The sequence below is a fragment of the Culex pipiens genome, chromosome 3, assembly GCF_016801865.2.
Source record: "Culex pipiens pallens isolate TS chromosome 3, TS_CPP_V2, whole genome shotgun sequence".
Taxonomy (NCBI): Eukaryota; Metazoa; Arthropoda; class Insecta; order Diptera; family Culicidae; genus Culex; species Culex pipiens.
The window spans coordinates 148,592,410-148,609,033 of record NC_068939.1 but is presented as its reverse complement, the minus strand read 5'-3'; the positions used below and the strand labels follow the sequence as shown (position 1 = coordinate 148,609,033).

Here is a 16,624-nt window from a genome sequence, read left to right as displayed (position 1 = left end):
TAGTTCCAAGTTAACTTCGACGTAAAGCCATCTTTTCCCATACCCTCATCGAAAGTAACATTATGCCTTTCTTTCCAGCAAACTATTGTCACTTCCTTAGACTGCCCTTTTTTCCTCCCTCCCACAACAAGCCAAAAGAAGTAAACAAAAACGTCGGGAAAACCTTTTCAATGAAAATCCCACCCCCTCTCATATTCCTCCCGGTTTTTTTTTTTTTTCTCAGAGATCTTCTTCATGGTAGAATAAACAATGACAATGACCAGTTGATTTTGGGTTAGGGTCTCTACGCCCCCGAAGGGACACTACCTCCAGACCGCCATGGGAAAAGTGCGATTGTTGCGAGGCGATATTCACAATTTGACGACAAATTTATGGGTTCGGTAATGAACCACCCCTCGCTTCCAAAGAAGGGGCGGTGAGGGGACGGTGCTCCCGGTTTATGTCATACAGCGATGGATGGAAAATAACAGTGTTTAACCATAATGACGGTTTTGTTTGCGCTAACCAATTAACCCTCGGGTAGGGCGAGCGCGGGGGATCGCTCGAATGGTAATTAATTGGCTCAGTGTGGGATTAACACATTTTATTGAAAATTATGCCTCGATGCATTTCTCGCTGTGTGTTGACGAGGGTAATAAATTTAAATGAGTGTTTTTTTTAATAATAATTCTGCAAAAAAAAATATGTTTATGTCATTTATGTGCAATATACAATATCATTAGTTTTCATACAATATGCGGCTTCTGAGAAAAAATGGCGTTAAAACTTTTTAGGATGCATGCAAAATTCAAAAATGATCAAAAAAATATTTTCAGCTAGCTCAGAAGTGCAAAAAACAACTAAATACAGGAAAATGAAATTTTTTAACTCACGGTGTATTTTTTCCGAGGACATTATGATAAAAAAAATCGGCAAGTCTGATATTTGGCACCATGAAAGAAGGGCTCTTTCCCGACATTTTGCGGGGTCCGGCAGAATATTTCGTCGAGGGATTTAGAGCAACTTTTTTTTGATGATTTTTTTCGATTTTATATGATTTTTCTTCAGAAAAGTCGATGGAAATCGATGGTTTCATGTTCAAATTTATCAAATTTCTTATGAATGTGCCTCAAGAGACTCTAAATTACATATTTGACCCTGGATAAAAAGTTTCCAACCCAAATTTATCAGTTTTCTAGCTTTCTTTGAAATAACCCCAAAATCCATGCTTGAAACCTCAAAACAGCTCTACACTGCCAACTGTGATATTTTTAAGGATGAAAACATTTTGCTGAAACAATAAACTTATATAAAATTTTGATAAAATTTATGGAAATTATTTTATTAGAATCTTCAAAAACTCAGTAGGCGGTGTTCATCGTTTGAATGGGAATTAAAACCAGAAATTTTGGAGAAAGTCACTTTTTATTTTACGAAATTGAGTATATCTCTGCTTATATTAAACCAAAATTGATACTCTTTTATGGAAATTGTTCTCTACAATTTGATTGATTCGAAAATGTTTTGAAATATTTTGGTGTTGTATGGCAGAGAATTGAAAAAAATAATGTTGGGAACCTTTTGAGTAATAAATAGCTTTTAATTTAAATACTCTAAGTTTAGCAATATTTTATGCTCGAATTTGTATCCGGGCAATTTGCTGCTGTATTTTCATGACAAATTGTACAAGAATTTTTTTTCATTTGATCGTTTTGAGGTTTCAAGCTTGAATTTTAGGGTTATTTCAAAGAAAGCTAGAAAACTGATAAATTTGGGTTGGAAACTTTTTATCCGAGTTCAAATATGTAATTAAGAGTCTCTTGAGGCACACTCATAAGAAATTTGATGGATTTGAACATGAACCCATCGATTTCCAACGACTTTTCTGAAGAAAAAGCATATAAAATCAAAAAAAGTTGCTCTAGACCCCCGACAAAATATTTAGCAGGACCCCGCAAAATGTCGGGAAAGAGCCCTTCTTTCATGGTGCCAAATATCAGACCTGCCGAATCTTTTTCTTAAGTTTGTTCTAAGAAACACACCGTGTAACTGTTTTCAGTTGATTGCACTTCTATTTTCTCTAAAAAAATTCATTCACATTTACATTAATTTTCATATTTAGGTAGAATTTATTACTTATAAAATGCGTTAACAAATCATTTTTAATGTCTGGTTGCCTGACAATGTTTAGAGTTCAATTTAAGATCAAGATGTTTCATTGAAAACTAATAAAATTTTCATGAAATATCTTTGTGAATAAGACATTTGTTACATTTTGTAAAATTTGTGCATTGTTTTAAGAAATACCATACATTTCACGTAATTTCGCGAAAATGTATGAATCCCTATTTTAGCGCGTGGCGCGTTAAAAACTTTTTTTTATGCATATCTCGGGAATGTACAGGTCAACACTTCCAATTTTGAATTGAATGAAATTTCTCGAGGAATCCGATATAAATAATTTCAGACAAATGCTCTTTGGTTCAGACACGATCAAAACGCCAATTCATGTTTCATGTTTCAATTGCGTTCAAAACAGCTTAAACCGGTTGAAAAGGCGCCGAGTTATGATTTTTTTTAAAGTGGTTTTGCGAAAATTGACGAAAATTACCATTTTTTGGACGTAGCGTGGCCCAGATCATCCTTATAGACAAACAAAAAAATACGGGTCCAATTATTTTGGTCAAGGAACCCCAGAAAACACTTAAAGCCTCATTGAAAAACTTTTTTATCGGTTTATGCTCTTTTCAAATGTGATTTTAAGATTTGAAGATTTGAAGATTTGAAGATTTGAAGATTTGAAGATTTGAAGATTTGAAGATTTGAAGATTTGAAGATTTGAAGATTTGAAGATTTGAAGATTTGAAGATTTGAAGATTTGAAGATTCTGCAGATTTGAAGATTTGAAGATTTGAAGATTTGAAGATTTGAAGATTTGAAGATTTGAAGATTTGAAGATTTGAAGATGATTCGAAGATTTGAAGATTTGAAGATTTGAAGATTTGAAGATTTGAAGATTTGAAGATTTGAAGATTTGAAGATTTAAAGATTTGAAGATTTGAAGATTTGAAGATTCTGCAGATTTGAAGATTTGAAGATTTGAAGATTTGAAGATTTGAAGATTTGAAGATTTGAAGATTTGTAGATTTGAAGATTTGAAGATTTGAAGATTTGAAGATTTGAAGTTTTAAAGATTTGAAGATTTGAAGATTTGAAGATTTGAAGATTTGAAGATTTGAAGATTTGAAGATTTGAAGATTGAAGATTTGAAGATTTGAAGATTTGAAGATTTGAAGATTTGAAGATTTGAAGATTTGAAGATTTGAAGATTTGAAGATTTGAAGATTTGAAGATTTGAAGATTTGAAGATTTGAAGATTTGAAGATTTGAAGATTTGAAGATTTAAAGATTTGAAGATTTGAAGATTTGAAGATTCTGCAGATTTGAAGATTTGAAGATTTGAAGATTTGAAGATTTGAAGATTTGAAGATTTGAAGATTTGAAGATTTGTAGATTTGAAGATTTGAAGATTTGAAGATTTGAAGATTTGAAGTTTTAAAGATTTGAAGATTTGAAGATTTGAAGATTTGAAGATTTGAAGATTTGAAGATTGAAGATTTGAAGATTTGAAGATTTGAAGATTTGAAGATTTGAAGATTTGAAGATTTGAAGATTTGAAGATTTGAAGATTTGAAGATTTGAAGATTTGAAGATTTGAAGATTTGAAGATTTGAAGATTTGAAGATTTGAAGATTTGAAGATGATTCGAAGATTTGAAGATTTGAAGATTTGAAGATTTGAAGATTTGAAGATGATTCGAAGATTTGAAGATTTGAAGATTTGAAGATTTGAAGATTTGAAGATTTGAAGATTTGAAGATTTGAAGATTTGAAGATTTGAAGATTTGAAGATTTGAAGATTTGAAGATTTGAAGATTTGAAGATTTGAAGATTTGAAGATTTGAAGATTTGAAGATTTGAAGATTTGAAGATTTGAAGATTTGAAGATTTGAAGATTTGAAGTTTTGAAGATTTGAAGATTTGAAGATTTGAAGATTTGAAGATTTGAAGATTCTGCAGATTTGAAGATTTGAAGATTTGAAGATTTGAAGATTTGAAGATTTGAAGATTTGAAGATTTGAAGATTTGAAGATTTGAAGATTTGAAGATTTGAAGATTTGAAGATTTGAAGATTTGAAGATTTGAAGATTTGAAGATTTGAAGATTTGAAGATTTGAAGATTTGAAGATTTGAAGATTTGAAGATTTGAAGATTTGAAGATTTAAAGATTTGAAGATTTGAAGATTTGAAGATTTGAAGATTTGAAGATTTGAAGATTTGAAGATTTGAAGATTTGAAGATTTGAAGATTTGAAGATTCTGCAGATTTGAAGATTTGAAGATTTGGAGATTTGAAGATTTGAAGATTTGAAGATTTGAAGATTTGAAGATTTGAAGATTTGAAGATTTGAAGATTTGAAGATTTGAAGATTTGAAGATTTGAAGATTTGAAGATTTGAAGATTTGAAGATTTGAAGATTTGAAGATTCTGCAGATTTGAAGATTTGAAGATTTGGAGATTTGAAGATTTGAAGATTTGAAGATTTGAAGATTTGAAGATTTGAAGATTTGAAGTTTTGAAGATTTGAAGATTTGAAGATTTGAAGATTTGAAGATTTGAAGATTCTGCAGATTTGAAGATTTGAAGATTTGAAGATTTGAAGATTTGAAGATTTGAAGATTTGAAGATTTGAAGATTTGAAGATTTGAAGATTTGAAGATTTGAAGATTTGAAGATTTGAAGATTTGAAGATTTGAAGATTTGAAGATTCTGCAGATTTGAAGATTTGAAGATTTGAAGATTTGAAGATTTGAAGATTTGAAGATTTGAAGATTTGAAGATTTGAAGATTTGAAGATTTGAAGATTTGAAGATTTGAAGATTTGAAGATTTGAAGATTTGAAGATTTGAAGATTTGAAGATTTGAAGATTTGAAGATTTGAAGATTTGAAGATTTGAAGATTTGAAGATTTGAAGATTTGAAGATTTGAAGATTTGAAGATTTGAAGATTTGAAGATTTGAAGATTTGAAGATTTGAAGATTTGAAGATTTGAAGATTTGAAGATTTGAAGATTTGAAAATTGGAAGAATTGGAAGAATTGAATATTGGAATATCTGAAGATTTGAAAATTGGAAGAATTGAAAATTGGAAGATTTGAAGATTTGGAGACTTGAAGATTGTTTTAAATCTAATGATTTGATATTTTGATAATTTGATGATCATAAAAAACAACAATCAACAATAATCATTTCTAAAGAATTTTTCGGTAGAGAAAATAGAACTATTCAATTTGGGAGCGGCCGTGGCTGACTGGTTACGGTGTTCGCTTTGTAAGCGAATGGTTCTGGGTTCAATTCCCATCTGCTCCCAACGAGAAAGAACAAAGAAATTTGAAATTATGAATATGAACGAAATATCAAAGTCACTCAAGGCGGGGTTGGATCCCCCGTCCTTTGGATTGATAAGCAAAAATGCTAACCACTAGGCCATGACGACTTAGTGAGCCTGGACTGGAATGAGGAATACTGTTACAGAGAGCGAGTTGTGGCGCTATAACCACGGCAAATAGTGTCCAGGGCATTCGTGGAAATACAATGTCCCATCCCAGAGGGTCAAGGAGTACCAAACCTTCTTAGCATGGTGCTCCCAACGAATACAACCAAAATCTCGGAGCGTATGGTGGTGTGTCCCCACGCTTCTTCCTCCTCTGTCGATTCAGAATTGTGTTGTTGTTCGAACACTCAGTGCTCAAACTCAACCCAATTACGAGGCATCTCTGCGATACGGCTTTACGCAGTAGGCCTGGCCGCTTTAACGCTTGTGATGTTTCTATGCATTCTAATGCAATGGCGCACTACAAATGTTAATAAATGACAAGAAGAGTGCTAGGCGTCATCTAACCTAAGGCACTCTCCAGGATCCCTTCGAAAGATTGGCTGCGTTAGGGTCTGATTAGATTAGATTAGATTAGAGAAAATAGAACTATTCAATTTGAAAAAAGCAGTTGTGCTAGTCAAATTTTCCGTAAAGTAATACAAATCATCATTGGGGTAATTAAATTAAAAGAGTTATTTCGGGATAGCATAAGATGTTGTTTTGAATTTTAACTGTAATTTTTTTTATTTATAAATAAACTTCTTACCTTACGTAGATTTCATGTCTGAAACAACTGTTCCAATATTACATTTGATGGATGAGAGCATGCTCCAAATTAACTGAATCTGTAACGAAACAATGCGATATTTTTACTAAACAGGCGATTAATTTTCAAGGTAATATTTTGCTTCTATACTACTAAATTATTTTAATTGCTCTATTCCATTTAAAATCATCCATTCAAAAAGAGACTGAAGAGCAGTCTCTAACCGGTTCAAAGTGGAGTGGAGAATATATTTACCATGCAATTACCGTCCACATTTCCCGATAGTTTCCCCTCCCCCACAAAAGGAGGCATCATGCCACACGCCAAACACTTTTACTCGGATCATCATGCGAAGGCCACTTTGCCCATTCCGACGCACGGGGGCGGTTCAACACTTTCCCGGCACGGAAGCATTTAGCTCATTGAGAAAGCTTCTTCTTGAAAGTGTGGAACCAAGAAGGGGGCAGAAGAAAGATCGGGGTGGTAATTTATGGACAGTGAGCGAATTGTGGGATATTAAATGACCAACGCCTTCTAATAGGAGTAGCAGCAGATGAAGCAAAACTTCTTCTTCACCTCTCGCACTAGAAGTAATTTAAAATTTAAGAAAATGAAGCATGATTTTGTCACCTCTATTCTACAATTTTAAATCATGGAAGTTAAACATCACCAAGGTCGAACGATTGAGCTCATCATTTACAACATCATTAAGAACAGATAGAACGACAATGTCCCTGTTCTGAATGACCATGGTCGAAACACTGCTGGAATGTCCTGACACCAGTGCCAAGGATTTTTCCAGCCCCAACCGCCAACTGACTGTTTGGCTGGAGGTGACATCAGTTTAAACGACGATGATTGAAGGTTCTCGAAGTGACTCGGTAAATATCGCGTGCATTGCGCCACTGTTTGCCACTTTGGTGGAAAGTGCGGGAAAATTGGAATTGGAAAGTGCCATTCAGTGTCGACGACGCGGGCCAATAATGTGTCAATAAAGTTTGATCGACTTACACATTGGTGTATGGTACTTTCGAGGTGGTATTAGTAAGGATTTTACAACTCTCGTTTTATGATACTAATTTCAAGAAATTATGGTGGTCCATGATTTGGGTCAAGGAGACGACTGATTCGCTTATGTCGTGGTTATTTTTTAACAAAACTTGCCATTAAATACTATTTACTTTGGCAATTCTTCAAATAATCATAACATTTTCTAGCAAATGGCTTTAATCAGCATCTACAAAAAATTAAGTCTCTAGACTCTGAATGGAATTCAAATTTAAAACAAATATTAATGAAGGAAAAATCGAACACCATCACCGAATTTGCCTGCCCTCAAAGTTTCCACAGCAGCATGATTATTCCAATCAACTTTAATTCAATTTGCCGTAAACAAGCACAGGAACTTTACCGACTGCTTAACCTTGCTCCACTCTAGGTGAAGATGGCTCGGTCGAACATTATTCGCCAAAACGCTCACTTATTTATACCGATTCCCGGGCATTGGAGCAAAAAAAAAAGAAACAAAAAATGGACGACAATAACCATCATCCAAATGGTCATGAGATTGTAAAAGTTCTCGTTTTTTTTTTGTTCCTGCCCTCCTATAAAACTTTTCCGGCTTATGTAAAATTTGCTTGCTTCGGAAAATTTTCCTCACTTTTTGCACTCATCAAATGTTTGGCCTCCGCTAAATCCAAACGGTATACACTCATTTAGCGGAGCCACTTAGTTTCATGACCTATAACATTGAGTTCTCCGGGGGTAGGGAGAAAAGCTTTGGTTTGAGTTTTATGTGCAAAAAATACCTTTGTGGGGAGTACATTTGAGTGGGATTAAACTGTAATAGCCATAGGTAAAAAAGAAGTAACCTTTAATGTTTTATTTGTTTTCCAATCAATTATCATTAATATCTTTCTCAGGAAAAAGAATAATTAAATTGTTTTTTTCAACTACGTTTTATTTTAAGTTTATAATGCATTTTTTCATGGAGATTTCTCTCACGATTTATTAAATTTTATCCAAGATTGAATTTCACTTAAACCAAACATATTAAACCTAAATCAAAATTACCCAAAAAAAATTCTTTTTTAATTCAAAAATAAGATTTATACAACTTTAAACAATAAAAATTCCAAAAATTAAGCAAAACCATGTAAATGGATCATACTAATTCGGTTCATTGTTTGCTTTATTTTTTATTGTCAAATAATGAAAGTTTTCAAACTCTCGTATGTAATTCAAACTGCTTAAATTATCATCATCTGCAATACCAGAATCATACGGCGTGATTTTATGTTTTAATTATCAAAAAATAAAAATAAAAATCTCACTTTATTTGTATTTTAAATGCTCTAGTTTTAATTTTTTTTTAAACATGTGAATGTTTTACACTAAAATACACTAGATATCTCCACAAAATGCATTTTAGCCTTTTTAATTGAACGCTCAAATGTAGTAAAAATCCATAGAGAATATTATAATAACAAGGTATAACAATTTAAAAATTTCAGGCAGCAGTTTTTACTAACGGGAGCGAATGACCCATAGGGTTGAAGCTCCCCCTAATAAAATCAACAACAAGAGACAGCCCAAGTAACCAATCAGCACTAAATAAAGTCACTGTTCAGCACTAACAGCGCATTTAAAGCTGCGGATAAAAGCTAAAATGTTTTGAAATCTGCACCAAAAGCGCTTTTACAGCAGATTTGCAGCTGGTTTTGGACTTTATATTTCTGTTTTACAGCTGGGCCCCTACTGTTGTTGTTCCACCCCTGCAAAATGTCAAAAAAATTGAGAGGCAAAAATGTTGTGGTCTCTTTCCATCTTTCTCCCCTGCTTCTCTCAATTCTATTTTTGGGTTGTTTGCTACTTTGCCGACTCAGCTGACTGAGAGGGGAAGTTGAATTATTTGCTTGAACTCGCGGTGGTGCCGATGTGATGCTGGATGTTGATGATGTTCGATGAATCCTGAGACCTTGTCCTCACGGCCAAATGAGGTATGGAAGTCCAGGTCTGTTTTCAGAGCTACATAAGCATGCTGCAGTTTTGTTGTTATGTTAAATGCACAAATCCTATGTAAAAGGAGCATATTCCAATCGACCATGCCACTAGGAACTTTCTCTATATTTTTCAAAACAACTTTTTTGCGGATTCATGTTGAATTTATTATGATTTGAAAGCAATCATTCTACAGGCTCTTTTAACATACTAAACCGTTTAATTTCATATTATTCACCGCACCGATCAGTCGTGTGTTGGAAGTTCCTCGGGAAATGTTGGGCGTTCGAAGCCGGTTGTTGCTTTCACGCAATGAAATCTCCGCATAAATTTGCCATTTTTCCTCCGTAACCGTAATTTCATGTCAGCTGGTGGAGGTTACTGCAAAGGTCGTAGAAGTTTTTTTATCATCAAGTAACTAAAATAATGAAATTAAACTTACCAACATAATAAAACGTCTTCAACAGCTGCGTAAACTAAATCTTCTAAGCTGACTGAATTTTCTCCCCGCTCGGTTTGTTTTGGTTTAATGGATGAGAGAGCAAAGAATATTTTTGAATCTGCTTGTTGGTAATCTCTCTCTTTCGCTCTTACACGGCACAATGTAGTGTTGCCAGTTTGATGAAATATTTGGTTGCAGTGTTGCTAGTAGCAGCATCAAATCAGCTCTATTCCAGCTATTATTAGAGCAGTTGTTTTACAGCTAATTTGCAATCACCGTAGCTGTTTTGTGACTGATTAGCTGGTGAATGCTGTTTAGCAGCTCATTTATGATTTTTTTTAGTGCTAGATGGTTACTTGGGAGTAGTCGCCCCAACCTCTTTTCGATTTGTGTTCGAACACGGAACCGGTTGTTGCGTTTGAAACGGAATTTGTATACGATTCTAATTAGATTCCGTTTCAGAATTCGGATTGATTTGACTGGGTTATGTTCATATATATCATTTTTTTTGTAATTGTCTGCTCTACAACTTTGTAGAACATTGTTACACTCTAAAAATTAACTCTGCAAAGTTAGAAAAAACACGAAATTTAAAAATGAAAAAATATGTTTTTTTCTCAAAATTTATTTTTCCTAAAAGAGCACGCAGCTAGCAAAATCTAAACTTAGGAACATGTACCCTCCCTGTAAAGGCTTATGAATTGATTTCAGTTGAAAGGTTCTCCAAATCTCTGAATTGCAAATGTAACATCCTGGAGCAGAACTGTTAAATTCTAATAAAAACTAATTGAATTGAATTGAAAATTTTGTTCTTAATGAAAAAATGACCCTTCCGGGTCAATGTAGATTTGAAAAGTACAATAAATTTCCCTTAAAATGACACGTTCCAAAATTTTTTACAGTCGCGTAACGGAAAATGGCAGAGTTTTAAAACTTTTAAAGTGTTTTTTTTTCGACGAAAAATACATTTTTTAGGAATTTTGAGTACGCCATCAAATTGGGCGTACAATTTTACATAAAAGTCCCACATGTCTATCTCATCACCGGTTCAGGCTGCAAATTATTGAAAACACCTCTATTTTCACATGTGAGCAGTTCTCTACGAAATCGATTTTTTTTTTGAATTTTAATTTTTATATTTTTTAATCCGGCTGAAACTTTTTTGGTGCCTTCGGTATGTCCAAAGAAGCCATTTTGCATCATTAGTTTGTCCATATAATTTTCCATACAAATTTGGCAGCAGTCCATACAAAAATGATGTATGAAAATTCAAAAATCTGTATCTTTTGAAGGAATTTTTTGATCGATTTGGTGTCTTCGTCAAAGTTGTAGGTATGGATATGGATTTTGTCACTAAAACTTGATTTGCAAAAAAAACACTATTTTTATATTTTTTTTATATGTTTTAGAGGACATCAAATGCCAACTTTTCAGAAATTTCCAGGTTGTGCCAAAAATCTTTGAGCGAGTTATGAATTTTTGAATCAATACTGATTTTTTTCAAAAAATCGAAAAATTGGTCGCAAAATTTTTTTAACTTAATTTTTTTATGTCAAATCAAATTTGAAATCAAAAAGTACTTCAGTGAAATTTTGATAAAGTGCACCGTTTTCAAGTTAAATCCATTTTTAGGTGACTTTTTTGAAAATAATCGCAGTTTTTATTTTTTTTTAAATTAGTGCACATGTTTGCCCACTTTGGAAAAATATATTTTTGAAAAACTGAGAAAATTCTCTATATTTTGCTTTTTTGAACTTTGTTGATACGACCCTTAGTTGCTGAGATATTGCCATGCAGAGGTTTAAAAACAGAAAAATTGAAGATTTTTAAGTCTCACCCAAACAACCCACCATTTTCTAATGTCGATATCTCTGCAACTAATGGTCCGATTTTTAATGTTAAAATATGAAACATTCGTGAAATTTTCCGATCTTTTCGAAAAAAATATTTTAATTTTTTTTAAACCAAGACTAACATTTCAAAAGGGCCAAACATTCAATATATCAAAAACGGACCTCGGATTCGTAATCAGGGACAAAAGCTACCCCATAGGACAAAGTTAGTAGGGTTAGTAGGGTCGGGCAACTGCTGTGTGAGTTGGCGGAGAATTTCCCCTTATAAGAAAGTTTATAGCAAATTTCCACCGGTTGAAAGAAATTGAAAGAAATAAAAAAAACTTCCTTCTACGAAAAACAATACTTCTCTTGTTTTATATTTTTGTCGTTTCATTTTTAGTATTTTAATTTGCTCTACCACTTGCTATCATTATCTTTTGCCTATATAGTTTTTTCATGTTTATACATTCACTTTTTCAATTTTTTGCATGTTTTTCACATTTTCTACTACTTAAAAAAATGCGTAAAGGCATAGTCTGGTACATTGTTAGTAAGAAACACAGCTAAAGTTGACCTCATGAAAAAATTAACACTTTCAAAGTCACATAAAACAATTCTAACTTCCAAACAGTCAATTTTCTTAAAATTAAAGAGTTCTTCTTGCCAATGCTTTTTAAAGATCGTAAATTGGTTGAAAAATGATTTTTTGGCGAATTTTTAGATCGAAAGTTTGGGTTAGGGTTAATTATAAAATTTAGTGTATGATCTTTTTCAACATCTTCACAACATTCTGTTCCTATTTTCCGTAGCTTTAATATCAAGTAAATCTCCGATGAAATCAAAGCTGAGCCGCTTCCACGAAAAACTGAAGCTGAACCAAGAAACGTGTCACTTTAATCCCCAAACACGACGCCGACGACGACGACTCGTGGAGCAAACTTCCACCAAACTGCCAATTAATCTCTTCCGAACCAATCTGTCACCCGAGCGGAAACGGGATTAAACCCGCTAGCTTTATCGCCTCGATGCCATCAGCAAACCGAGTCAAATTTTCAAACCATTGATGTGGCGCAACAAGTATGGTGTGTGTCTCCGTCCGAAAAGATTCCGGATGTTGGACGCCTCAACTTTGTCACGTACAATCAATTTGGGTCAAACTGCCGGAAGGGTTTTCTTGCTCTCGGCCTACGGCGGCCGCGGCTTCACAAATGGACCGGAGTTATTGGCAAACTTGCTGGCCTGAGGTGGAGGTATTGTGTGCAGACATGCATTGGCACCGCGCGCGGCTAGCACGCGTGCTATTTTAGCGAATAGCACTGTGCTATCAATCATAGCACTCGCCCTTGCACTCTATCGAAACTGGTAACTAAGACGCTTTTTTCATTGTTTATCTTGAATTGAGTGACGTCGACCAGAGGAACCTCATGTAAAGAATTTCATCAATTTTTATCTGAAAGTTTAGTGCAGTGCTTGCGTTCAGGACTTAGAAGTGAAAGGTCCATGGTTCTATTCTCTGCAAGGTAAACTTTTTTTTTCATTTTGGTGTAATAAAATCACAGTTTTTTTCTTTTAGATCATCTTCTGAAAAAAAAGGAAAAGTTTTCCAAAATGGCAAGGGGACTTGAAAATTTGTTACATTCTGAGTACTTGGGAATGGATCAAGGCATGTGGCTTTTGGGGACGCAAACAGTATCCCAGTATATTGCAAAGTAACAAATTAACCACCAAGTCTAGTGGTTTTTTGGGGCGTGCTATCTGGGAGTGCTAAAAAATAGCACTAACACTGTGCAATGCGCAGTGTGCGTACAACTTGAGGTAAGTGCTAATCTGAAGTGCCAGTGCAGAGCGTGCCAATGCATGTCTGATTGTGTGTGGTCGAAGGGTTCGTTCCATTATTCAACAGGTTCTTGTATAGGGGTAATAGAGCTCGAAAGAAGGGCATAACGAGCAGACTTTGTGTTCGCAACTGGATGGACCGTTCCTGATAAGCTGAAGGAAGAAACAATCTTTGGGGTTATTTCTTGGAACTACACACCTGTGGTCGGATATGCAATCTTAATGTGACCATTATGACATAGCTCTTCTTCGATTTCAAGGGGAAAAACTGTGTAACGATGTCCATACGGATTAAGCTCAACATTATGGGCAAACATTAGTACCGCATGATGACCGGTTAGAAAAGGTACCGATGTGGAAACGACAACAGTCCGGACACCGGATCAAATTGTCACTTTGTCATCCCTCTATCATGTGTCCTTTCTGGTGCTAGTATTGCAGCAACCCCAATCAGTGGAGATGATGAACGTTGCCATCCACACCTGCTCTATCTCGAATTGGTCTGGTTACGCAAGAGTTGTTCATAGAAATTGGATTTTTTTATACCTTGATTCTGATTAATTCATACAACATGTTGGTACAAATAGCTCGGATTTATTATTTTCAGGAAGGGATTTTAATCAACTGGATCGATTCCCAATAAAATGTAACCTTTTAATTCCTTTTTATTCCTTTCCAAGTATTCAACATCGACTGATTCCTCTCGCAATAACTCCCACCATAAAATAAAGCAAATACAACTGATGAAACCCCGGCATCAATGTCCGTTCGCACTCATAGGAAATTCACCCTCATCCATCCAGTCAAGCTGGGCTGGTGGGATGGTAAGATGATAAATGATGCTATGATACTAAGGAGCAATATTAGCTGTCCTCCAGCGTAACTGGATCAGAAAATTGATGAACTGCACACCGGGGTTGGGTGCTGATCCGCAATTGATATTAATTAATTAGATCCCGCAGCACCCTCTTGGAAACGTTGCGAGGAAACTAGGTCACCAGAAGACACTGGACACCGAAATTTGTCATGCAATTTGTTACTTTTCTGCATGACATCCACGTTCCAAGACTTTCCAGCAAACTTCACCGTCAACCACTCGGAAAACTTTAAAGTACTTGTCCCTGTCCAGGATGCCCCCACAAAAACACACACTCACGCTCAAGATAATCCCCTTCAGAGGAAAAGCTCAACGTCTTGAGTGACCCGGAATCCCCCGGGCGAATGCAAACTTGTCCGCACGCTGCCGGCTGGACAAGTATCTGCTCCGCTTTTGCTGGGCAGAGAAATTGGGACGCTCTCTCGTTGTACTTATGTTACCTTTCAGCATCGTCGCCGCTGTAATATGATTGCGAGGCTGCCACCCACCACCAGTGCGAACTCATGATACGCCAACGTTATTTATGGTCGTCCAGGATGAGAAAGGGAGCGTTCTTTTATTACGTAACGCAGTAGGGGGGGAGGGGGGGTCGGATGCCGTGTTACGCTCCATACAATTTTTTTTTAAAATTTTATGGAAATTTTGTTACGAGGGGGGGAGGGAGGGAGTCTAAAAATCCGATTTTTTGCGTTACGTAATAAATGAACGCTCCCAAATGTCATAATTCATGTCTGTTTCCCGTTTTTTGGCCATTTTCTTGTTGAATTCATGTTTTGATTATACTTTGTTGCTTGAAGATTTACTGAAAAGAATCTTCTCGAATTTCTGATAAAGGACTCTTTAAGTATATACAAAACACTTACTCTACCCAATCTACACAGTAAAAAGAAGTTTAATATTTTAGGTTGAAAATTTAATGAATGGATGTTATTATTTCTCTGACACAGAATCTGTCCACATTCCCAGATTTAAAGAAAAATATGTGGGTAATTCTCCACCAACTCACACAGCAGTTGCCCCGACCCCTCTTTGATTTGCGTGAAACTTTGTCCTAAGGGGTAACTTTTGTCCCTGATCACGAATCCGAGGTCCGTTTATTGATATCTCGTGACGGAGGGGCGGTACGACCCCTTCAATTTTTGAACATGCGAAAAAAGAGGTGTTTTTCAATAATTTGCAGCCTGACACGGTTATGAGAGAGAAATTTGGTGTCAAAGGAACTTTTATGTAAAATTAGACGCCCGATTTGATGGCGTACACAGAATTTTGAAAAAACGTATTTTATATCGAAAAAAACACTAAAAAAGTTTTAAAATTTCTCCCATTTTCCGTTACTCGACTTAAAATTTTTTTTTTGGAACATGTCATTTTAAGGGAAATTTAATGTACTTTTTGAATCTATATTGACCCAGAAGGGTAATTTTTTCATTCAGAACAAAATTTTTCATTTTAAAATTTCGTGTTTTTTCTAACTTTGCAGGGTAATTTTTTAGAGTGTAATAATGTTCTACAAAGTTGTAGAGCAGACAATTACAAAAAAATTGATATATAGATATATAGAATACAAAGAGAAACGCAAAAAGTAACTTTTTCAAAACTTTTTTTCGTAAAATCGCGATAACTCGTGATGTTTATGAACAAACCCCTTATGTTTACATATCAAAATTTTTGTAATTGTCTGCTCTACAACTTTGTAGAACATTATTACACTCTAAAAAATTACCCTGCAAAGTTAGAAAAAACACGAAATTTTAAAATGAAAAAATTTGTTCTAAATGAAAAAATGACCCTTCTGGGTCAATGTAGATTCGAAAAGTACATTAAATTTCCCTTAAAATGACATGTTCCAAAAAAATTTACAGTCGAGTAACGGAAAATGGGAAAAATTTTAAAACTTTTTTAGTGTTTTTTTCGATGAAAAATACGTTTTTTCGGAATTCTGAGTACACCATTACATCGGGCGTCTAATTTTACATAAAAGTCCCTTTGACACCAAATGTCTATCTCATCACCGTTTCAGGCTGCAAATTATTGAAAAACACCTCTTTTTCGCATGTTCAAAAATTGAAGGGGTCGTACCGCCGTTCCGTCACGAGATATCAAAAAACGGACCTCGGATTCGTGATCAGGGACAAAAGTTTCACGCAAATCGAAGAGGGGTCGGGGTAACTTTTCCCGATTTCGTGTGAGTTGGTAGAGAATTACCCCACTACACGGAGAAAAAAGAGTTCCCAAAATCGTGAACAAGCGTTCATGAAAATGGGAACCTCGAACAAAGTGTTCAAATCCCATGGTACGATTTTGAAAAACGTACCATGAAATCTGAACACTTTGTTCGTGGTTCCCATTTTCATGAACGCTTGTTCACGATTTTAGGAACTCTTTTTTCTCCGTGTAGTGCACTGTTAATGAGAAAAACCTCATACAATTTGCTCAGTAGAGTTTCAAGAATG

General features: G+C 34.8%; 1 protein-coding gene across 7 annotated transcripts in view; it reads right to left on the bottom strand.

Moving 5' to 3' along the window:
* The window catches only part of LOC120432191 (soluble guanylate cyclase 88E-like), a 103,272-nt gene that overhangs the window by 62,693 nt on the left and 23,955 nt on the right, over window positions 1-16,624 (bottom strand). For all 7 annotated transcript variants that reach the window (XM_052709744.1, XM_052709745.1, XM_052709747.1 and 4 more), the window contains one exon: window positions 6,182-6,260. The gene's annotated coding sequence lies outside the window, so the exon portion shown is untranslated. The remainder of the gene's footprint in view (window positions 1-6,181; window positions 6,261-16,624) is intronic.